Raw genomic sequence first — 25046 nt, 5'->3', positions numbered from 1 at the left:
TTAAATTCAATGTAGAGAGATGGCTGCTGAGCCTGCAGTCATGTAAGTTTGATGGAGGGGGTACTGTCCCATAAATGCTAAATTAGACAATTGTACACTATTGATTGATCATAACAAAGTCTATAGTTGACCCCAAAGTTGCATTTGTTTTTTTCTTTGTCATCTCTCAGCAGTCACCAGATGAAAATTGGTGTGTCCTTTCTGAATGCCCATCAATGATGTGCACACTAGTCCATTTAAGTCATTTACCGCAGCCACATAGTAACTATAACATTAAATTCAGGGAGGTTGTCTGGAGGAAGCTCACTCACCATGATTGTGATGTCCAAGAAAATGCCCTCATCCACAGTTGTGCCTTGTGGAGCCCTATAACTTGTGGGTATAAACTGTTAATTCATTGTAAACACCTGCAGCAACCTTGGGATGGCACAAGCAAAGGAGGGATATGGTAGCCAACCCAAAGTGTCCAAGCACCCTACCTGATCCTTGTTGGGAACATGTGGTGGTGGTATCCCCCCACATAAACAACTGGCCACAACAACTTACAATCTCATGTATATTGAGCAAGGAGACACTGAACTACCAAGCCCATTAGCTAGTCCATTAAACTCTTGTCTGTCTCTCGTCATTTTGGGGGAGAGACTCGTCCATCTGACCCAGCTGCACTAAAAATCCACTCCATTAGTACACTGGCTACAGAACATGCATGGAACTTTATTGAATACCTACTGAGTTCTGGACACTGGTCCTTTTTCCCATGTCACTAGGTCAAAGGGTCTTGTTCATAGTACACTTCTGTTTGGACACTCAAGTGGTCTTGTACCATTTCAACCATCATTAAAGGTGAGGCCATTGACTTGGCTCGTTGTACAATGATCCTTGCTGAGTTGCAGAACTAAATTTTAAAAGGAAGTAGCATTTGGGTCAGGCATTCCTCTAGCCCACTTTTTTAAACCTTCATTGTCGTGACTTTAGCAGTTGCATCCACTCTACTGTGTTGTATGTAATCGGAGATAGCCCTATGCTGGTCAGACAGGTATTACAGCATGTAGAATGAGGAGCTCCAACTGATTGGGACCTCACTAATAAGGGCTTTCAGCACATAGAATGAATCTTAGATGCCCCTGGACTTAAAGTAACAACTAAAGTGAAGGGAAATCATTCCACAGGTGACCCATATGTTGTTTGCTATATCTTCTTTATTGAGGAAGCCCTGCACAATTATGTTGCAGCAATGAGCTAAACATAGGACTCTGAAGTATCCTCCATCAGCCACTACTTTGACAATATTACTGTCATTGTCAGTAACAACAAATCCAATTGTGAGACCTCTGAGTTAAAGCTTTTTGTAGACTTTATGAAACTCTTTCAAGGTGTTGGCAGTTGTGTGTGATTTTGCAAAAGATAATATTCTAACCATTGAATGCTACTGAATACCTTGAAAAACATTAGCAATGGTGAGACAGTGTCTAGCTTTTGCTTATCACCATTGAAGAAAATCAAGTATGAAATGATTCATGACAGTTGGTCTGCATGTCTTTAGTGAATTGGATGAACTGAACAGTGTTCTCCTTCATTGCTTCACTAACCAATTCCAGGACTTCGTGGTGCAGCACTTGCACATCAACAGTTGAAAACAGATCTACTTTGATCTTTCCATTTTACCCAGAGTTCAACTCAAGAAACGCCTCTTCTTCCACCAAAGAAAAAGGAAGGAGGTCAAGCACTAACATTTCAAACAACTTATCCATATTATTCTCTTGACTGCTAGAGCTCCCCCATTTTCCCACCCCTTTTTTGAATGTTGTGAATACCTGGTGTTTGAACCTTCAGAACGTTGTTTCCACAATAGGTATCTAATTCAAACGTGCATCCTTTTTTCCCAAACATCCTAGGGATTCTAAATGTACCTAGGGATTGTAGATTCCCCTAGAGGGAATTGAGAATATAACCAAAATAAAATATGTTTTGTAGAAAAAAATGGGAAAAAGTGTTGTGCAAGAAAGTGTATCATTTTTTCTAAAACTGGTATTAACAAAAGGACTACTGTGCTAGGATCACCATCATCTCAGTTTGCAGGAACAGGCAGAGTTGTATCAAAAAACATTCCTTTTACCAAAGATTTTGCATTTTTCTAAAACATAGTCCATTATTCCTAATTTTTGTATTTCAGTCTACTTGCAGTTTGTGGAGGAAACAGGTATGAAACCCGTGGGTGATCCCAGAGAGCTATACATTTCTGTAAAGCAGAAAACATGTTGAAAACAGCAATGATTAATTTGTGTAGATAACTCCAGGTTTTGCTAAAGAAACTGTTTAAATAATCAAATAATGAAAATTTGTAAGAAATCAGCCATTTTTGACAGCTTTTTCATCTGTTGCTTCTTGTCACGATGTCCGATTTGAAAAATCATACTATGTTACATTTGGCAGACCCTTCTTGTTGGGATAATATAGAAGGTTTATAGGTTCTCTCATAACATGGGATACCCATGGCCAAAACTGAGCTCCACATTACAATGAAGTTTCAATGTGGACCAACTATACAGCAGTTCTGATGGTATAATGTGAAGAATTGGAATTAGCTATGAAGGAGAGCTATGCATTTCTGAAATGTACACAAGAAACTGAATTTGGGAACAGTGGTTATTCATACACCTCTGAATTTGTGGTTACAGATAATATCATATATTTAGGGGTCATTTTGCAAAATGTCTTCTTTCTTGCACACTGGTTTACATTTGAAAACCATGAATGCAGAGCAATCCAATTGGCAATAACAAATGTTCTACTGTTCCTATCAGGAAGTACCATTCCTGATAGAAATGGTACTTCACTTGTGTGCCTAGCTCCTACAACACAAACCACCACAGAACAAGACGTGTAGACATCACATTTCACCCAAGAAAAACAATGCTTTTTTCACAATGCGATAGCTACATATTTTGGGCTCTAGCCCACCCACCACCCGAGGAAACCTGTAATACCCATATATTCCTGATAACTAGACACCCTCTGGAGTCCAGGTTGTTATGACTTTCATGGATTTCACAACGCTTTCTTACCAAAGAAGTCATTGCAATCCTTAAACTTTGGCTAAGAAATATACATTTTCCTCGTATTGCTGTTTAGGAAAGTTCCGGAAACTTCCGAGGCCCACGGAGTTCCTACCACCCAGCATTCCAACACATCTCCAGAAAAAATAGCATTGTGTGGGTGGGTCTAGGACCCGCAACATAAAAGGCCCCAAAATGCACTATTGATCTGTGAGGGGAAGGTACGACCGGAGCCTCGATCCCAACCTGACGCTGTATTCCCAAGAGCTAGCATGGAGCAAGAGCGTGCACCGGCGAGGGGAAGCAATCAAATGGTTCATCCTTTGACCCTACCTGTGGAGGTTAACAGAAAGACCGCCTCCCTAGGGAGCCAATTAGCAGAGAGAGGTGGCCTTGAAGAGGAGAAGAGCCGGGACGAGGAGGGCAAGCTGGAAGCAGAGGAGAACACGGAAGACGCCGAAGAACAACGTGGAGGCCAGTTGCAGATGCCAAACATGGGGAAAGAAGAGCTCACACTCCACCTTCAGGCCCTGGAAGGCCGAGAGGACCCAGAAGATGACCTCAAGGAGAGCTGGTCCGAGGAGTGGTGGACCCCTCGGGAGAGCCGATAAAGCGCCGCCGTAACTCTGGAGAGTTGCGGCTTCCGCGGTGAGTGTCCGGACAGGGAAGGAAGGGAGGGAGAAACCAGCTGCTATCTCCTTCCTTTCCGATATGAGAGCCTGGTTTTTCCCGATATACAAATCTGAGCGGGTTTAATGGCATGCACGCCAACATGAGGGTCAAAGCATAATTCTTTTGTGTGTGTCGTTGTTTTTTTTTTTCTTCTTCTCCCGCCGCTATTGATTACAAGAAAGCCTATTTTTTTTCTTCCACTAAGACTTGAGGAAGTTGTATCACCCCTTTCTTTTGTGTGGCTCCATAAAGCAAGAACAAGAGAGTGAAGAAAAGTAGACTTGAAACGCAGCTGTGAGCACTATCATTTCCGTACCTTTTCACACCCCTTCTCGTCTACAAACCCTGCTCTCTACAAACACCTGCCTTGGGTTTGGTGGTGGTCCTATCTTAAAAAAGTGATAGTCAAGAAAAGTCCTAAAACTTATCGCCTACTCTTCTGTTTTCCCTCTGAGCATCCTGGGGTGTGTCCATCTCCGGTCACAGAACCTAGAGAAGAATGAGAGGAGAAGAAGCCTTGTAAAACAGCTGAGACACGGTGAAAGCAAATAGTAAGAGAACAATAGCGTGGTACAGAAATATCCAGAAACCCGCCCTAAAACTCACTAAAGGACATAGGAAGAGGAAGAACAAGGAAAAAAAGAAGGACTGCAAATTAACGAAGAATCGTTTATATTTTTTTTCTTTGCACATATATATTTCAAATAAACAGCCACAATTGAACCCATAGTCCGGCCTTCTAGATTTTGTTTCCGACCATCCCTCTGACATGATCACTACTGTAACTGGGCCTGTCCACCTCCTAGGGAAACGTTCTAACTCCAGACATTTCTGAAAGCTAGACCCCCTGGGAAGTTCAGAGTGGTATGCCTTGTGTGGATCTCCCAATGTTTCCTACACACCCACAATGCAGGGTTGCTCCCATTGACCCTGGGAGCAGAGGGACCCAGCCACACAAATGGGGTACCATTTTTATTGGGACAAAAATAATAACATTGAGTGCTAGGAATCTGTTGATACCTACAGATTCTGGAAGTTTATGTAACAAAAAGTAAATGTGTGATTTTTATTATCTATCAAAACCCAAAAACATTTATCCTCCCAAAAATGTGTGATTTTGGCAAAAGTCAGAGGTTTTCAGGGCATTGGGGGTATGAAAATGTCATGAGATCTACTTGAGGCACACCACCGTGGACTCCTCTTTTCAGAAATGTCTGAGTTTGGTAGGTTTCCCTAGGTTGTGGCCAAGCTTGGGCCCAACTGCTGTATCCACTCCAGGACTTTTCTTTTCTTTTACAGAAAATGGGGATGTCTCCACATTGCGTTTTGGGACCTTTGCTGTCATGGGCGTTTTCCCCACCCACACAATAAGGGTAGTGTATTTTATAAAGACAAGTCGATAATGCTGGGTGGTAGGAATTTTGTGGGTCCCTCTGGTTCCATAATGTTATGTCACAGAAATGCAAGGAAAATGAATGATTTAGGCAAAGTTTGAAGTCTGCAGGGCATTGTGCTTGAGAAAACTTTGGAATTACTGTTTTTCCAGGGGTCAATAACCCCTATACCAATTATCATACGTACCCTTATTGACAATATCTGCACATTGGGTTTTGGAGACTTTTGAGTTGTGAGTGCTAGACCGAGATACGCATGTGGGGTAGTGTTTTTATAGGAAAAAGTGGGGAAATGTGCGGTGGTAGGAAATTGCTCAACTACTGTGAATTTAGAAGTCTCTGTCACAGAAAAGCAAGGACAATTAGTGATTTTAGGCATTGGGATGGGGAAGCAGTAGTCCTCAGAGGGGCAAAAATACTGATGAGGGTTTAGGGGTGAAGGTGGGACCTGATGCCAGGATGAACCAGACCCTACCTAATTATTTTATACAAAATATATTCCTGGCAATTAGTTGGCTTTCTGCCACCTGCAGGATAAATTGGGACAAATCTCCTCTCTGCCAGGAGGGGTTAAGGAAGACTGGTTTGCCCTTTTTGGCATTCAGGTATGGTCCAATGTCAGGGTGGAATGTCTGCAGTCCTTTCAATTGCTGCAAATGCAAAAGCCATTGTGTTCAGTGGACCTTTTACCTGCCAGGTGAAAATTATGAGAGAACCTTCTCTTTGCCACATGGGAGAGCAGAAAGTGTAATTTGACCATTTTGGGAGGAAGTGTTGCCCAGTGCCAGGGTCGAATACCCAGACTCCTTTATTGTTTGCCAAATGCAAAATGCCTTCTGTACAGTGGAATTTCCACTCTCCTGGGGGTCAGATTTGGAGAACATCCCCAATGAGGACAAACCTCCTATCAGTTCTGGGGGGTGGGGGAGGAAAACACTATTGCCCTTTCAGGAGTGGTGTTATTGCTTGATGTGAAGGTAGTCTGCCCCTATCCTTTTACCTGCTTTGGTACCATGTTGAAATCCCTGGTGTCTGATAGGCTGTCTGCCCCTCCCGGTGCACACTCTATCTGAACCCACAGGGGGCAGAAAGACTGGTTTGCCTTTCTTGGATTGGTAGTATGGCCCAATACCAGGGTAGAGTGCAAACAGTCAAATGCAAAATCCTTGGGGCCAGATTTACTAAATTTTCGTGCAACGCAGCAGCCATAATGCTGTGATGTGTTGCCTGAGAAGAGAGCAGGAGAGCATCATGTCCACAGAGATTTGGCTTTCTCCTCCCCTCTCACCAGTGCTGGCTACCAAGCACCAGACACCTTTTTGCCATAGTGCAAAGGTTTGTGCGTGAGTCTAGCATAGGCTTTGTATCAGAAGGGCTCTCTTCCTGTACAAAACACTATGCCTAGACAACATTTAAAACTTTTCCTACTTTGTATGTTTGCTGTACAGGGCAGCACATATCCAAAGTCTGAAAAGAAAGGAGAAAATAAAACGCTTCTCCATTTAACACCTGCTTTTGAGTTGCATTCATTTTTTACGCAATCCCCTTTCTCAAATGTTTGGTAGATAGGGTTTTGCATCAAAAAGCTTGGGTGGTTGCAGAGGAACCCCTATGTACTACCCACATAACACCCCCTTGAGGCTAAGTAACACAAAGCAGCAGCTCCCACTGTGTTGCGTTACTGTTAGGCAACTTTCTACCGCAAGGACAGAAAATGGAAAAAAAGATAGTTTGCATCACTTTTGTGATGCACACACAATACAAAATGATGGTAAATCTGGCCCTGGGTGTTCAGTGGGATCTCTGAATTGTCCCTAGTCACATCCATAGCCCCCAAGAGGTTAATGAACTAGCTAATGGGTTTGGTAATTCAGTGTCTCCTTCCTCAACATACAGGTTGTTGTGGCAGTTGTTTTTTTTGTGAGGATACCACCCACCTAATGTTCATAACAGGTATCAGGTAGGATGCTTGAACACTTTGGGGTTACTACCATACTCAACAAGTCTCCTCCACATGACAATGACACTTTCGTCTTCCTCAGCACCACCTCCTTTTATCTGTTCAACAACTTATTCTCTCTCAGCATCAGCTTTATTTTTCAGGTACTCGTCCCACACAATTGCATGTTGATTTTTCAGAAGGACTAGTTGGCCCATCATACCATAATACCCACCTGGATTTCTATGACACACTGGTATGCAGAAAATTGTGCAATCAGCAATATGGTCCTCGTGCAGCCAAAGGGTAATGAAGCCCCACACCTGTGTGGAAAGCTTCCTTGTTGAACCAGAAGAACTTGTTGTGGTGGAGCTAGTTTTTTGTGATTGCCTTTCCTTAGCATGGGCTGCAACTGCGGTAGGGATGGTGATTGCTGAAGGTCTTGAGGTTCTTGAAAAGGTTGAAGCCGATGCGGTTGGCAAATCTAGATGAATTGGAGCAGGCTGAACAGAAGTGATCTCAAGTTCCTCTGTGCCACTCTACATCAACATTAACTGCTTCATCTTCGTTGTTTACAAGGTTTTCAGCAACCTTTCTTTTCTCTGATCTTCCATGCATGGCTCGGGATCCAATCTATGTCATGATCATCTGATGTGAGCCTGAAGAAGTTGGGGAGTGCTTTTTATTTTCCTGGATATGAAAGTGAAGATTCTGGGTCCAATAGAAGAGCAGTCACAACATCCTGTTCTTCTGCAACAAGCTTGACTTCCTGCTCTCCTCCTATATCCAGAAGGCTAGGTGTCACAGTTTCTAGGTGCTGTTGAGTTTCCTCTGAGGAAGATTCAGTTGTATGCTGATATAATTCGAGTTTGGATTCACTGCTATCACCAATTACTGCAATTACTGAAATGCAGAGAGATATCTGCTTCGGTTTTGATGGTCGTAGACGTTCCTTTGTTGATCCAGAAGTGGTCCTCCTCTCAGAATCTTCCTGCTCAAAAATGGGAGCAGAGGTATGTGTGTTGTCAGAAAAAGAATGAGGGCTTCTTGCTAGTGATATCGATAGACTTCTTCTCCTCTCTAGTGGCTTTCTTGGCAGGAACCTGCTTCCTTTGCATCTTATTTGCTTCTACTCTTGTTGTTTAGCAGCATGAACAAAGACACTTACCAGAAAACTCTTCAGTATAGCACCAGTAAAGCAGCCACAATAACGTAAAATAAAAAGAAAGCAGGGAAAAAAGATTATAACATTTAAAATAATTCCCAAACACAAAAAAGACAAACCAACACATCTCCTTCAAAATACTTTTAATACAAAATAACTAATCAACCATATCACACAAGGAGAAACATACAAAATGGTGTAAAAGCACATGGACCTGGACTCCTGGAATCACCTCAACCCTAGCCACCAAAAGTCCCATGCACTCACAAAATACTGAATTTGGCAGGAATACAAGGTGATCCACATGACACCAAAATATTAAAATAAATCGCTTGCACAGAGTCAGTAATATTGTGAAAATATATTAAAATACATTCACTGATTATAGCAGACCAGGCCTCAAAAGGTAACCCTCAACACAGTATGAAGACAACACTGGACAGCTACAAAAACACAAAGACAATGAGATAATGTTTTAACCCCAGTCTTCCAATACCCAAAATGCACATTATCCCTTTCTCTCACAGGGGTCTACTTGCACTCTCACTAACTTAAACGTCAGTCCATCAGCAACTAAAAAACGAAAGGAAAAAGAAAATCAAAAAGGAATGAAAATAGCTGTGCTTTAAACATGAACAGTCTGTAAAGAACTGCATTGAACTGACTGGAATTCCCAAATAAGGTAAAGATTTCAACTTTCAATGACACAGCAAAGATTGCAAAGTAAGAGTGATTCTTTCCTATCAACATCCAAATCCAAAATGACCAAGGGATGAACAAAACACAAGTGGTCTTCAGGATAGGAAGAGAACATTGCCACTCTATTTACATAAGCCTCATTCTACGCCACTATACTCTACTCTGCTGCACTCTATGCCACTTCACTGTATGCCACTCTACTGTATTCTACTCAGCTGTGAACCAAGCACTCTATGCCTCTCCACTCTACATCACTCCACTCTACGACACTCCACTTGATGCTATCCCACTGTGCGCCACTCTACTCTACACCACTCTACTGTATGCACTCTAATCTAAGTAATTCCATTTATGCCACTCCAGTCTACAGCATGCTATTCAAATCTGTCACTCCACGCTACACTATTCCACTCTATACCACTCCAATTTACGATATTCCAGTCTACACTATTCTACTCTATGCCACGGCACCTTCATCACTCCACTGTACACCACTCCACACTATGCTACTCCACTCTGCACCATTGCACACTACACAACTCCACTCCATGCAACTCCACTCCACTCTATGCCACTGTAAAGTACTCCCCTTTACTCTGTGATACTCACCTCTGCTCTATGCTCAGTGTCACTACACTTTACCCTATTCCAATACACTCCACTGTATGGTAATCCACTCAATGCTACTCCACTCTACAAAACTCCACTCCACTCCACTACACTACACTACATTCTTCGTTATTCCACTCAACGTCACTGCACTCTATGGCATTCCACTGTGTACCCCTCCCCTCTATGCCGTGCCAGCCTATGCTACTCCACTCTATGCCACTCCACTGTACATCACTCTGCTCTACACTATTCCACTCAATGCCATTTGACTCGTTGCTACTGTACACACCTATGCCACTCCATTCTATATTATTCCACTCTGCAGACCCCGACTGAACACCACTCAAATGACACTCTACTCTACGCTATTCTGCTCTATTCCACTCCACTGTCTGCCAATCCAAACCACTCTACACCACTCAACTGTACACAACTCTGCTCTACAGTGTTCCAATCTCTGCCATTTGACTCTACACCACTGCACACACCTCCACTTCACGCTATTCCATGCTATGCCCCTGCACGCTATACACTCCACTGTACAATATTCTACTGTACACCACTCCACACTATGCCACTGTACTCTAAATGACAGAATTTTATGCCATTCCACTCTATTCCACTCTGCTCTACACTATTGCACTCTACACCAGTTGGTCTACACCACTGCACTATATGTCACTCCACTCTACGGCACTCCATTCTGTGCTTCTCCAATCTACACTATCTCATTCTACACCACTTGACTTTATGCCACTCTATGCCACTCCACTCTTCGTTATTCCACTGTACGCTACTTAAGTCTTTGCCACTCTACTCTATAACACTCCACTGTAGGCCATTCCACTATACAACACTGTCATCCTAAACTGCACTCAGCAACAGTTCACGGAACAACACTCCACTCTACGATTTGAAAGACTGTTTTATTAAAAAATAAATAACTTGAAAAAACAAAAATTAAAACATTGTTAATGTTAAGAAAACCTTATTTATTCTTTCTATACAAACCAAGCTTAAACTACACAAGCATTGGTAATTCTAAAGTTATAGTTACATATTACATTGATAGTTTATGCACCACTTCCAAATTACGATAAATTAATGTATTCTTTCTAAGCAAACCAAACTTAAACTACACAAACATTAGAAATTCAAAAGTGATATTTATACCTTAAATTCATAATTTACTCCCCACCTACAGATTGCGATACCTTTATTTATTTTATTCTATACAAACTAAACTTAGCCATACTTCTTCTCCGCAGCAGCAAGACCTGTTCAGCTGCTCCTTGTAGAAGAAGAAAGCCCGGCCTCATGGAGCCCTTGTCAGCTAAGGCCTGAAGCTTCATCCCACTGACGATTTTTGACTTCCATAAAATAGACTATGTCCCACTGTATAAATATTTACAACAACTTTGTCCAGCGGCTCGCCCATGCTGTTGCCTCTTTCTTGGACACTGCTGGCATTTGTTTCTCAGAAAACATTTTGGCTGAAATTATTTTAAGTCCCAGGTTTTGGATTTGGGCTATCTGTGCATCTTCAGCACCACTTCAAAGAGTTCAGGACTGGGGGGGGAGGGCACTTGTAGTATCAAGACTCGCTTAGGCTAGGTCTAGGTGTGAGTTCAAGATGGTTGGAGCCTTTTCTGTCCCAGAGGCTCTGATCAGGGGGCAAGACAACAAGCCCTTGTAATGACTCTAGAAGTCCTGGGTTCAATCAGGGAAGCAAATCTCAAGCAGCAGAGCACTGCTCTGAGGGCACAGACAGGCTTCAGGCAGCAGGGTAGTTGTCTTGGTGCAGCAGGGCAGTCCTCTGAAGTACACAGCAAGCAACAGTCAAAAGGACTGTCTTCTGAGAGTCCTTCCACAGGTCCAGAGGTGAACTGAAGAGTAGGTATGAGAGTTAATTTTATACCTGGTGCTAGCTTTGAAGTGAAAATAGTTTCTGGAGTTTCCCCCACTAAAGTGTCTGGAATTTCCTGCCTCCCTCCCTTGGTCCAAGGATGTCTGAAGTCAGAAAAGGCTAAAATTAAGTTTTGTTTGTTTGTGCTGAGGCAGTGTCTAGGAAGTACAAAAGGGGCAGTGCCAGCTCCGCCCCCTCATCCTGCCAACACCCAGTCCCTCTTTTGTATGTGGCTGTCTGGGAGGAATACACAGAAGTGAACTGCCAACTACACCTAGTTATATTACCCACGAACAGGCTGCAGGCACCAAATGGTTATGAAAAGAAAATGCCAGCTTTCTTAAAGTGACATATTCAGAATTGTGACTCCAAAAATCTGACTTTACCATTGAAGATGTTAAACTGCAATTCCTTAGACACAAACATGACATTTCTACCTGCTCCCAAAAAAAGGTTATCACTTATCAAATTTAATAAGGTAAACCCATGTTATACTTTGGGTGGAGTAGGCATCAGAGTAGTGAAAAAGGAATTTTTGAGTTTTTGACTACCAGGACATGAAAAACTTAAGAATACTTATCCAACAATTTAATTACAGTACCCCCTGTCCTATGGGCTGTCTAGAGCCTACCCTAGAACTGACTTAGACTTTAAAAGAGATTTTTAGACTTGGCAAAAAGAAGGTATCTTGTATTTGTTGCCATGCATCTTTTCTACTTCCCTGCCTTGCTGCTCAGCCAGAGTGCATGTGTTGTGAGTGGATGTGTTGTGGAATGCTGGTGCATGTGATGTAATGGAATGTTGGGGATGCCTGGTGGATGAGTGTCAGTTGGAAGTATGGGCTGAGCAGCAAGGGAGCTGCTCCTGGTGGGGCTCGCAATTATCTACATACTGATCTTACCATCTACAATCTTCATCAATAAACTATCTTCATTTGTTATACTCACCTCGGCATCAATGGATCTATTATATATCATAACATTTGGCGACGATTTAAAGAACCTACATGTGCCTCCTGAAGGACTATTGAAATCTGAAAATTTCTGAAGTGACTACAAGGCATGAACTTAATTTTAAAGGTACGATTTTCACTTTAAAGGCACACTGGCACCCTGTGAGCCCCACCAGTGACCTTCCATCGGTCGCCCACAACGCTTTCCTGCCAGTTTCTGCCTTACTCTTCCTTCTTCTACCTATTTTCTGCCTACTTGCCCTGTTTCCTGGCATTTCCCAGTTCTATTTGGAAGAGCTAATTTACAATGTAGAGTTAAATGGGTGTAAAAGACAGGAACCGGTGTATGGAAACTAATTTTCATGCTGTTACACCGGTCGCCCACAACGTTTACATGCCAGTTCCTGCCATCTGCTAATTTAAACTGTTCTGCTGACTATCTCTTCAGTCTTTACTTTCGCATGCTGCATTCAACCCCTGCGTGAGGAAGAGCATGAAGGGTTCCTTCAACTACATTATGTTCTTGTGGTGGGGATTCTCCCCGTCCCTTCCCTATGACTTTAATTGGAAGAGATGTGCTGCACTTCGGGGGAGTTGAATGAAACGATGTATTTTGAGGTTTGTCATAACGGAGCTGTGCCGTTGCTGCCATGTACTTTAATTGCCTTGTCTGCTGGGTTAATTCCGCCTGCATTTTCCTGATGTCGTGTGAAAGTGTGTTCTACTTGTTCACGTATTTCTACATGATTTTGGGACTACTCTTTCAGCGCTGGGTTTTACAAGTTGGTGGTGACGGTTTCAATTCAAACTTATTTAAATTTCTGCCTGAGCAACTTACTGTCGTCTTGGTGTTGCGCGTGGAATTCCTCATGACGTCCTCGCTTCTTCTTCCCTCACCGCTACTGTGTTGTATCTGCATGCACCAACGCGCCAGGAGCCATCCGGCAAGGCGTCAAGTTACGTGCCTCCATTTTGTCTTGCACCATCAGAGCACATTAAAGTCAAGCTCCTCTAGTATTCCCCATCTGCTTGCGTGATTCTGCCACTTCATTGTTGTTGTCAGTAAAGTTTTCGTTGAAGACGTCCCGTCCTTTCCTCAACAGTTCTGCCCACGCATGGATACATTTAAGGTCAAAGGAGCATGTTAATTTATTATTCCCTGCAGCAAGTTCACTTCAAGTTGTTCGAGTTTCTCTCTGTCAAGATGATCGTTATCAGCAAATAGTCACAAGTTTTGGATCTTCATCACGCTGTGACTGAAAATGATATGACAGCGCCATCTAGTGGCTCTTCAGTTCTCCTGTGTTATTTGCAACTTTGCCATGCCAATGAAGGTCAGCAGTCCCGAGAATATCAAGGAACTGTTTCTTTTCTGCTGGTGTTCAGCGCTCTTCTTCCTATGTGCAGTCCTCTGAAAACATTCTGTTTCCTGTGATTGAAAGAGATCGGTGCTGCAGATTATCCTCGTTATTGCAAGTGACATTTCTTTGCCATGTTTTTTAAGCAATTCGCATTTCACTTTCTGTTTTCAGTATTTTTACATTTCTTTGATGCAAGTGGCATGTTCCAATTTTTCTCTGTTTGAATGAGTTAATTAATTTTTATGCTGCATGATGTATTTTATTACCTACATTTTCTTTTATTATCATTAATGTACCTTGCCTCCAGGTTTTACAGAGACATCTGAATGTTAATGGTTTTGTGACCATGTGACGTTAATTGTCACCTTCGTTTCTGTTCATTTTACATTTGTTGTATCAATGGATTTATTCTATATCATAACAACATTATAGCATATAGTTGTTTTGCTTGGAAGTTTTTAGGGATCCTTTTTCTGAATTGAAGTGTGTATGATGTTATAGCCTATTGGTTATGTGACTTTAATTGTCACCTTACATTTTAAGTTTTATTTTATTTAATGTACTTTGCCTCCAAGCTTTACAGAGACATCTGAATGTTAATGGTTTTGTGACCATGTGACGTTAATTGTCACCTTCGTTTCTGTTTACTTTACATTACTTAGCATATAGTTGCTTTGATTGAAAGTTTTTAGAGATCCTTTATCTGAATTGAAATTTGTATTATGTTATAGCCTATTGGTTATGTGACTTTAATCGTCACCATGCATTTTGTTTGTGTTATATTGTTGGCGGTATCTCTTGTCTGTTTCGACTGTTGTTTCCACCTTTTTAATATTTTGTTCTCAGTTTAACTTTATATTTGTCCGGCCAACTGGTGTGATGGTGACTCCGAACGTTGTCTCTTTGGTTCGTTTCTTTTGGTGTATGCACTTTGCATCCTTTTTACTTATTTTTCATTGTGCCCTGAAAAAGGGGAAGATATGTTTGTTCAAATTATTGTCTTGGTGCCTTGAAAAAGGGAAGAGGTGTGTGTTTTCTGTCACTTTCACTTGCTTCTTCTCTACGATGTCTTCTCCTTTATCATTGTGTTTTGTGTCACTCTCATCTTAATTTTTCTCCTTTAATAAAGGAGCCTCCCAGCTGGAACGTCTAAAACGTGCTGCCATTTTAAGTTTGGCATTTACTATGTGTTCTTGATGCTTTTTCTTGCAACATTACGTGTCCTGCCAACCTCAGTGAAGTCTTTTCTATCTTGAGACTCTACAGATGGCACGTTTAAAATTACGGAGTGAGTTATCACCTTTTTAAAACTGTTTTACCAATGTTCTATGTTTTTATACTGTATACTGCCTTACTGTACTCTTGTTTTTCTCCTTTAATGCTCATTCTATTTTGCTATTTTCATAAATGCCTAGACTTTATGTGACCTGCCACCTTCGGCGTAGATACTTGTGTGTGGATATGTCACTTACTACAGTATAATTAAGTTTATTCGATGATAGTCTTTGGGCTATGTGACTCTACATGTCACCTACTTTTACCTGCATATTTTTGAATTAATGTACTTTGTACAAGTTTATTAAGGGAATTGTTTCTGTTTGAGGTATGATTTGTTATAATCTGTTGGACTATGTGACTTTCCGTGTCACCTACTTTACTTGATATGTTATTTTACAGTATGTTTTTACAAGCTTAGTTAAATGCATTTTTGCTTATTGAGGTACGCTTTATTTAGCCCCAGCTATGTGACTTTCCACCTGTTGCAATTTATTTTTTGCGTGGAATTATCACTTAGGTTACCTACATGATGCTTGTATTAAATTTTAAACTTTGTTTTGCTAGCAAACTTTTCTTTAGGGGACCCCTTTTCTTTGTGTTTGGTTTGTGATTATATAGCATATGCTATGTGACTTTGCATCTGTTCAAATGATTGTTGATGCATTAGTCACTTATTTCTAGTCTCCTTGGTTGGGAATTTACCTCTGGCAGAGGTATGTGATGCGATAGCTCTGTAGCTATGTGACTTTTGTCGCACTTTTCCTTGTGCATTTTTTGTCACACCTTCTTTACTGCATCTTATTCTTCCTCATAGTATGTGTTGGCATAGTCTCAGTTTTGGGATTTTTCCAAAGTTTGGTAACATCCTCATTTATTTAAGGTACTTATGATGGGTGTAGTTTTCACCTTTCTTCTTGTAGGTGTGTATTTTTCACTATTAATTTTGCTGTGTGTTTAGGAGGGTCCTTTCTGGTTTCTCTTCGGGAAAGTAGCTTTTACCTTGTTGGATGCTGCGCTTTATTTTTCATTTTTGGCGTTCGCTGATTATTCCTTTACTTGCTGGTCTGGTCAATTGGTATGTAATGGTGTATTCTGGACGTTTTGTCTTTTGTTTTTTCACTTGTGTTTAGTTTACTGTGTTGGTGAGAATTTTGCTGCATTTTCAGTCTCCGTTTCTTTTAGTGTTTTCCCCAGCTTTCAATTCTATTATTGTATTCAGTCGTTGAAATCAGGGTTTGCATCCTGTATTTTCTGTTTATTTGTTATTCCGTTAAAGGGGAAGATGTGTGTCATGTTGTTATTGATTCATTATTGATTTATCTTTTCATTCTCTTCTCTTCCTTATTGTACAACTTCATTCCATTGCTATAATTGATTTCGTCCATTTACATGCTCTTTGCTGTTCTGCTTATGATATTGTTGAGCAGCATGTTTTCCTTGTTTTGATTTGTAAAGAGGGAAGATGTGTTGTATCTTGTATTTGTTGCCATGCATCTTTTCTACTTCCCTGCCTTGCTGCTCAGCCAGAGTGCATGTGTTGTGAGTGGATGTGTTGTGGAATGCTGGTGCATGTGATGTAATGGAATGTTGGGGATGCCTGGTGGATGAGTGTCAGTTGGAAGTATGGGCTGAGCAGCAAGGGAGCTGCTCCTGGTGGGGCTCGCAATTATCTACATACTGATCTTACCATCTACAATCTTCATCAATAAACTATCTTCATTTGTTATACTCACCTCGGCATCAATGGATCTATTATATATCATAACAAAGGTTATTTTGCCAATTAAAAATAGATTTTTTAAACTGCACACATGCTGCAATGGCAGGTCTGGTGACAGGTGGTTATAAAGGGCTACTTAAGTGGGTAAAATAAGTGCTACAGGCCCCCTAGTAGCATTTCATTTACTGGTCCTGGGTAGGGGCTATACCAATTTACTAGGGACGTATTAGTAAACTAAATATGCCAACCAGGTGTAAAACAGTTTTACCATGTTTTAAGGAGTGAGCACAAGCTCTTTAGCACTGGTTAGCAGTGGTAAAGTACACAGGGGCAGATTTACAAGCCCCTTGTGCCTCATTTACGCCGCCATTGTGTCACTTTTGTGACGCAGCGGCGGCGCAAATCCTGCGCCATGGTGCGGGGTACTTACAACGCGACGCATCTGGGAGATGCGTCACGTTGTAAAGCCCTGCGCCACATGTAGGTGTTCCTGCGCAGGGGGGGGCGTTCTAGCGCAGGAACGCCACCTAAAAGTGGCTGAGTGAAATCTACAAGATTTCACTCAGTCACTTTTAGACCCATGCTGCGTCAAAACCCTGCGCCTGCCTGAAGCAGACGTAAGGATTGACGCAGCATTAGCAAGATTGGGCCCCCCAGAGCATTGCTGGAGCTGCGTCGCGCTTGCCTCGCAGCTCCAGCAATGCGCCACTTTTACGGCACAGATGCGTCACGCATCTGTGCCGTTTTTGCCCCATGGTGTGCCGCATTGTAAATACGGCGCATCCATGGTGGCGGAGCTGTGGCACACAATAACTGGCGCATCCCTGCTGATATGCAGGGATGCGCCAGTTATTGTAAATATGCCCCACAGAGTCTTAAGGCTAACAAAACCAAATTCAGCAAAACATGAGGGGAGAGAGCAAGAGGTTTGGGGAAGCCCACCCTAAGACTGCCAGGTCTAACACCCATCCCATCTAGTGCTGCTTTGAGAAGTATAAAACGCTCCAATTAAGGTTCTTTACAAAATATTAATAACAACCTGTTATGACTATGATTATTTTGTGGATTTAGTCAGACGTAAAATAGAACTCATAATTACACCATGTGTCACAAGAATGGCAAACCATTCTTTACCATCTTATCCCTGATCAATTAAAACAAGCAATCTTCACTCTTAAACCGAAACAATTTGCATAACTTTAATTCCATGACATGCCTGCTTTGGCCCTCTCAAATCTTAGGGCCTGACTACGATTATAGGTACTATTTAATGCACCTTATAAACAATGAAACCACAGGGTCCGTTATTTATCGTATGTGATACATGGCACCTATTATGAGTTTCTAGGGACTAACATGCACATTTTGTTTTTTAATGCATCCAAATGTGCATGAGACAATAAATACTGTATGCTTTTCCCCGTTAAATTTTGGCAGGTTTTACCTGTTGAAATTTAATGAATGTTGAGCTATTTTATGCATCCAATAATTATCAGATGCACTAAATAATACTGAGCTCGTAAATTCCAACCTCTCTGCAAACAGAGTCAAAATATATTGACCCCGTTGCATTACTTGATGATGTATTAGCTGTTGAACGATGAGCGAAATACATGCTTGCTTTTCCTTTTGAAAGTGTTAACTGCATTTCACAGTGTGTATTCTGACTTCCAACTCCCATTGCTTAAGTCCAAGTCTGCAGTGTTGTATGAGGCATTGAGATGGTTCAGATCATCTTTGAGTGTTCAAAAGCTAGAATTCACATTTGTGCATTTAGGTCCTCCGAAGAAGATTACAGAGGGTCAGAAAATATTGACCCACTTGTAGCCAAAACCTGTGTGATGTTCATTACAGCACAATTTCAGGCACTTTTTACTGCAAACCACGTATGGATACTCTGCAATAAGGATTCGGACCACATCATGGGATAGAGATGGTGTCTGTTGCATTACTTGATGATGTATTAGCTGTTGAACAACAATGAGCGGACTACATGCTTCCTTGTCCTTTTGAAAGTGTTGGCTGCATTTCACAGTGTGTATACTGACGTTCAACTCCCAGTGCTTAGGTTCAAGTCTGCAGTGTTTTATGAGGCATTGAGATGGTTCAGATCATCTTTGAGTGGTCAAAATCTAGAATTCACATTTGAGCATTTATGTCCTCCAAAGAGGGTATGGAATGCATGGTACCACAGAGATCACCTTCATTCTCTCAACTATTTAATATATTTGTCAATACTCAGTCTGCTTTCCCTCTCCATCAGTGTTAGAGCCTCTAATTCCATTTTCCACTGCTGACACACAGATCTCTCTTTATGTAAACACCCCTGATTATGTCAACACCCCTGATTAATTTTTAGGCGCTAGAGTTGAATAATACCAAATCCAATGTCCTACTAATAGCCACAGAACATAACCTCTAAGTTTTGGTTAATTTCTACCTTGTATTAAAGATGTCATCATCTGTAGTTTGTAGTGCATTGAGTTGTGTTTTGATAGGCATTTGTGGTGTGCAAAAGAAGTAAATGTGTAATGATAGATAGATAAGTATCTTTATTCGATTTTAGCTTAAAAACCATAAAAGCACATTAATATACAATAGGTTTAAAAAGAGAAAAAGTAATCCTACCATCAAGACCTCAGAATAAAATAACACTGTTAGGCATGAAGTACATAACACATGTATCTTGATCGCGAGTCACATTTGCATCTCCCAATACCTGTTCAATTTGGGGTACATCCAAGGACCATGTGGTGAACTCCATTGACAAACATGCGTGTATTGGTATTAAGTAAAGTGTCTAGTGCTCATGCCATTAAAGCGTCTGCGATAAAACTATACTAAAATTGTGATATGTAGAATAAGATCAACAATTTGAACCTATCATCAACTGGTTAAAAATGTTTTTATCATTTGTTAAAATATTGATACTGCCGTTTGAACCTTCTACATGTTAAAATCCTATTATCACAATACTCTCAGTGAGCAGTAACCATTTCATAAGCAAATATATGTTAGCTACACTGGTGTGCTTTAGCACTTGTTAACATAATGTCGCCATTGTTACATACCACAAGTTCCCGTTAATTATAACCACATGGAGGATACATATCCTTATAAGATATACAGAGCCGGTGGTAGGTAATAGGAAAAGTGGCGCTCTTAGGTCTATCACATTTATATGGTAGCTGTGGCCAAAAGTCTGGCACGGTGCATTAGGTAGGGAAAAACCACAAAATCCCCAAATGTGTGGTCAACAAACCACTCTACTGCAAAAAACAAATCCTCTGCACACATTTGAAAATCAACATACATAAAAGTTGCATCTATATATTACAGTAATGCTTGTCTTGTCTTTTCCGAAGTCTTGAATTCAAGTTCATCCGTAAGTAGAGTTAGTTCTGTACTCCACTAGTCTGCTTCTTAGCCAACACGTGTTTCGTCGCTGTTACAAGGGATTACCCCACGATTTCTTCAGGGCTAAGGGAATATATAAACAAGTGCTTGTTCATGCATGCATAGGTACTTTGTACATTAGCTTTCAAGATATTAAAGTGACTTAAGTGACATATGTGGGTTTTACATTTGTGAATAGAATTGTGTGGGAATCCATGTGATAGCTAATAACGTCCATGCACTTGATGCATTATTGCTAATGCACCAGTATATCAGTGGGGAAATAAAGAACAGAAAAAATGCTTATAGTTATCACTATTAGGTTCATAGGCATAATTGGTGTCAATGACTTCCTCTATAAGAATCATCCTTAGTGGGCAAGGTGTAGTTCTGGGCATGAAATATCACATATGAGTTATTATATTATTCTTTTATATTTATAACATAATGCAGCGCATGTAGTCAGGTTTGGTGAGCGCATGGTGATTGTACTGGTGTACTCTATTTGTGTAAATATGATACCCATGAAACGTCTTTGGCAGTCTCTAAATATTCAAGAAAAAAAGCAGGTAAAGCTTGTCAGCAGAAGATAAAATGAAGTTCATTGTTACTATGCCACAACCAATAATTCCTATGGAGCCCCCCCACCTTCTTTCCGGTGATAATTCCAACCCGGATATGATTTCTATCTGTTGGTATTTTAATCCTGGAGATGTTGTCTTTGACTGTGATTAATTCTTCACTTACAAAGTCAAGTGGAGTTTCTATATCCTACCCAATCCTTAAGTGGAGGTAAAGGGTAAAGTCACTATAAGCCTTTCCCCCTCGGTCTTATTCCTCAACTGGATCATTTAATGCAGCGCTCCCTATCGGCAGGTCTGTAGTTCAGAAAAGGAAACTCCTGAAAGCGGTGTGTTGGCCACGCGAGTCCGCTGTGCTCTGCAGCCAGTTTTCACCGGCGTTGTTTAAATAGTGAAAATAGAAGGCGGACTAAGCCCCTTATTTTCTCTGCTGCCATCTTGGCCTGGTGTTTAAGGACCCCCCTGGCACTATAGTTTGGAATTACATTCTCTGATGTTTATAATATGGTTATGGAGCAGGGAGTGTACCCAAAGCATCCCAGAAGCTTCTCTAGTGCAAATACTGTAATGTGTGGGGGCATTTAAATGCATGGTGGTGCACCACATTATACTAGTGACATTTGTGGCAATGTGAGTATGGTGAAATGAAAATTGCTAGAACATATAATACATTGTTCATGCGGTCCAGGTATGCTAATATATAAAAACAGATCTTTGTCTTGATGACGGTGCACTTATATTATTTCTGTGACATTGGTGCCAATGATATTATTATTGCTCGAACATACAATACATTATTCTTGTCTTTCAGACATGATATTATTATTATTTATTTGCAGAGTTTTATATAGTGCGATATAGCGCGAACTTGACCCGAATCCAATCAGGTATCAGAGCGCTTTACATAGCACCAGTTACGTTACATTAGGACACACATTCATTCTTTGTTAGGCACGGGGAGATTAAGTGATTTGCCCAGAATCACAGGATGTTCAGCGTCATTACCGAGACTCGAACCCAGTTCCCCAGGTCCGAGGTCGAGCGCCCTAGCATGGCAGTGCACTATATTATTATCGTGACTTGTTGTGACACTGTGATTACAGTGTTTTATATCATAACCAGGTTTATGTTACATTGTTCTTGTCCTCCAGGTACATTATTCTAATAACAAACAGCCATGATCTGTCTAGATTTGGGTCTATATATTACGTAAACAACATTTTGTGGTGTCTTGGGACTTGCATTCTGCTGTGTGTGTAGCTATGGGCTTTCTGCTGTCCCCGATACGTTCCTTGAGACTCTTAATAGTGCTGCCAATAAATCTTTGTTTACACTTGCACTTGATAGCCACATATTTGGTGTAACAGGTGATGGTATTTTGTACACCTTGTTATTCGGTCCCGTAAATTGTTTTTTCCTGTCAGTGGCCCATCTGCACATAGAGCAGTGGGCACATTTGATAAAACCCAAAGTGTGTTGGGTAAGCCAATTTGATGTTTGTTCCACTTTTAGGTAATTGGTAGGCCTGGGCTAAAATTCCGTTCCGCTCGTGGAAATTGCGATAAATTGACATTTTCGCGTTCCGCGGAGAGCGCGAAAATGTCAAAATTTCCGCAATCCGCATTTTACCGGAAATTTTTTGCTTGCTCACGCTGTAAAATAATACATTCTCACGTGCGCGTGATCGCCTTACCTGAATCCCCGCTTTCGCCGACAAGTTTTCCCGATCCGGTCACGTTTCTCCACGAGATGTTGGATTGTTGGTAGTCATTTGCGCTGTCTCGCGACAGTTCGCGCCCGCAGTAACGTCATTTGTCGCACGATCACGTCTTTCTTCTCACGATCATGCACCGTGAGACAAGTGAAAACAAGATGGCCGCGCCCACAAGCAACCGCATGGGTAAGTTGGCGAGTCGCGACCACGCAGAAAATATCACGAACGGGCGGGAAAGAATCTTCCGCATCTTCGCGATATTTCCGCGTGTTTGCGGAGATTTTTAACATTTTTGCGATAATTTGCGAAAGTGAATTTCGCAAATTCCGCCCACCCCTAGTAACTGGGGCGGAGAACATTTCTTAGGCAGAGCCCCCTGTGATAGGTTATCTCAGGCCTAGATGTTGTTAATTTTTTCAGTGTCTTGTCTGCAGTGAGTAGGTGCCAATGTCTCTGCACACTACGTGTGAGTGTATTTGCGTGTTTGTTGACGTACTGTTGTTGTGTCTTTTTTTTCTGGTTTGTTTTTAAGGGTACTTTGTCGGCTGACCTTAGAGATTCTCTCTATGGCGCTGTGTACAATTTTTTGGCATATCCTCTGCGGGTAAATCTAGTCGCCATGCTTTGTATACAGTTTTTAAAGTCAGTTTGTGTGCTGCAATTGCACCTGACACGTATGAATTCGCCATATGGGATAGCATTTATTTGATGGCCGGGATGTGTGCTTGAGGCATGAAGAGTGGCATTGCAAGCTGTGGGTTTCCTAAACAGTCTGCTTTAAATCTTGCTGTCCAATGTAAAAAGGTCTACATCTAAGAATGTGATACTACTCTGGCTTTTATGTATGTTCATTTTCAAACGTGTGCAGAGGATTTGTTTTTTACATATCCTTATAACTTGATTCGTCTTCCCAGCATTGTATGGACTTAACAAACATGAACATGATTTTAAAAAAAAGACCATTTGATGTTCAAAATGTCCGATATCCTAGTCCTTAATGTCCATGCATGGAACAAATATCTAGATAATCCAAAGACTAGGTATTCTGTGATATCACGTTTTGAAATTCTAATAATCTCTTTTAAATGGTTAGCTGCCAGAATCCGGAAGATTGGAAATAGCCAGGTTCTTCTAGTCTGTTTGTACATAGGACAGAAAAATAGGAAGTGTACTTCTGTTTCAAGTGCGACCTCACATGCAGGGCAGCTGGGCAAGATATCAACACCATTCCAATTACTGTGAAAGCTATTGATTTGAAGAATACCATACCTACGTTTTTGGTATAGTGATTTTGAAAATGGTGGATCTATTTTGTTAAAAAATTCTTGCTGCATTTGATCTTTAATATGAAGAAACCTGCATATCAATTCCCCTGCACTTCTCCTGTTTAGCCAACGGTCCTCCACATAGCTCCAATATCTCTTTTTGAGGAGATTTAGAGACCTTTTTAGGTCTCGCTGAGCCCCAGCGCTTGCGCTGGCTCGGAGAGACATTTTGTAGTTGGGATTTTTAAAGTGCTGCCTGTGGCCTAAAGCTTGAGTGCACGCGAGTGTGCACGCGCACAGCCGCCAATCACTGCTGCGCGCACACCACTCGCGTGCTTGCCACACAGCGCGTCCCGTCCTAGCGATCGCGATCACTTTCGCTTTGATTGCGATCGCTATTACTTTCGCTTTCACGGCCGCGCGGCCGTTACTTTCACGGCCGCGCGGCCAATGCTTGTTTTATTATGTAGCAGCACTCTCTGTACCCTCAGGTGCTTCTCACGGACTGACTTCCTCAAGCCGATCCTTCATAAAGGTTGCAAATAGACAGCTGAACCTCATAGTTTAATATTCGAGAAACAATATAGGTAGCGCTTAGGATTCTCTTTCTGACCAACACATGTACTTCAGTCAGCTCCTCAGCGCATTTAGGATCAGCCCCTACCTTGATAGAAATGGCAACAGAATCCCTTTTCTCAGGGAGGAGAATAAGGACATGGGGCAAACCTTTATTAACATGAAGCTGGGACATTTATAGTACAAAAAGGAAGGCTTCCTTCAGAGGGATCTTTCCATGATTATACTTTTTTTTTTTAGGTTTTTCTAATACGTTTGTGATCATACTGCTTGAATAAATCCCGCATCAATCGGCGGTTAAAGACTAATTAATACAGAGACAGTGGCTGCTAAAACAATTGGAAATTTCGCACATTAAATTCATGGGCGAGTTGTGAGAAAGGGTATCAACAAAACCCATAACATACAACAGGGATTCTACAACCAGTGAACTGCTGGCACACTGCTCATTTGCGGACAACAGAAGGGTAAAGTATTTGATATGTAAAAGAAATGTAAAGTACAAAAAGCAGGCGCTGTAGTTGTTTTCAATGTTTAGGAGCTAAATGCAACGTCAGACTTCTTCAAAACAGTTCATGTAAAGAGCACAGTCCAATGCTGTGCAAATCAACGTTTTGAACCCTCAGACTTTACTCATATCTTTTTAATAACATTAAAAAGTAATACAAATCCTTACTTATACCCAGTTCATGTGTGACCAGTTTTCATTTTCTTGACTATTATTGTTAGTGAGATGTTTTGCAGCAATGATGTCTTAGCC

Source organism: Triturus cristatus, chromosome 11 (assembly GCF_964204655.1).
Source record: "Triturus cristatus chromosome 11, aTriCri1.1, whole genome shotgun sequence".
Lineage (NCBI taxonomy): Eukaryota > Metazoa > Chordata > Amphibia > Caudata > Salamandridae > Triturus > Triturus cristatus.
Note: the sequence above shows the minus strand (reverse complement) of the source record.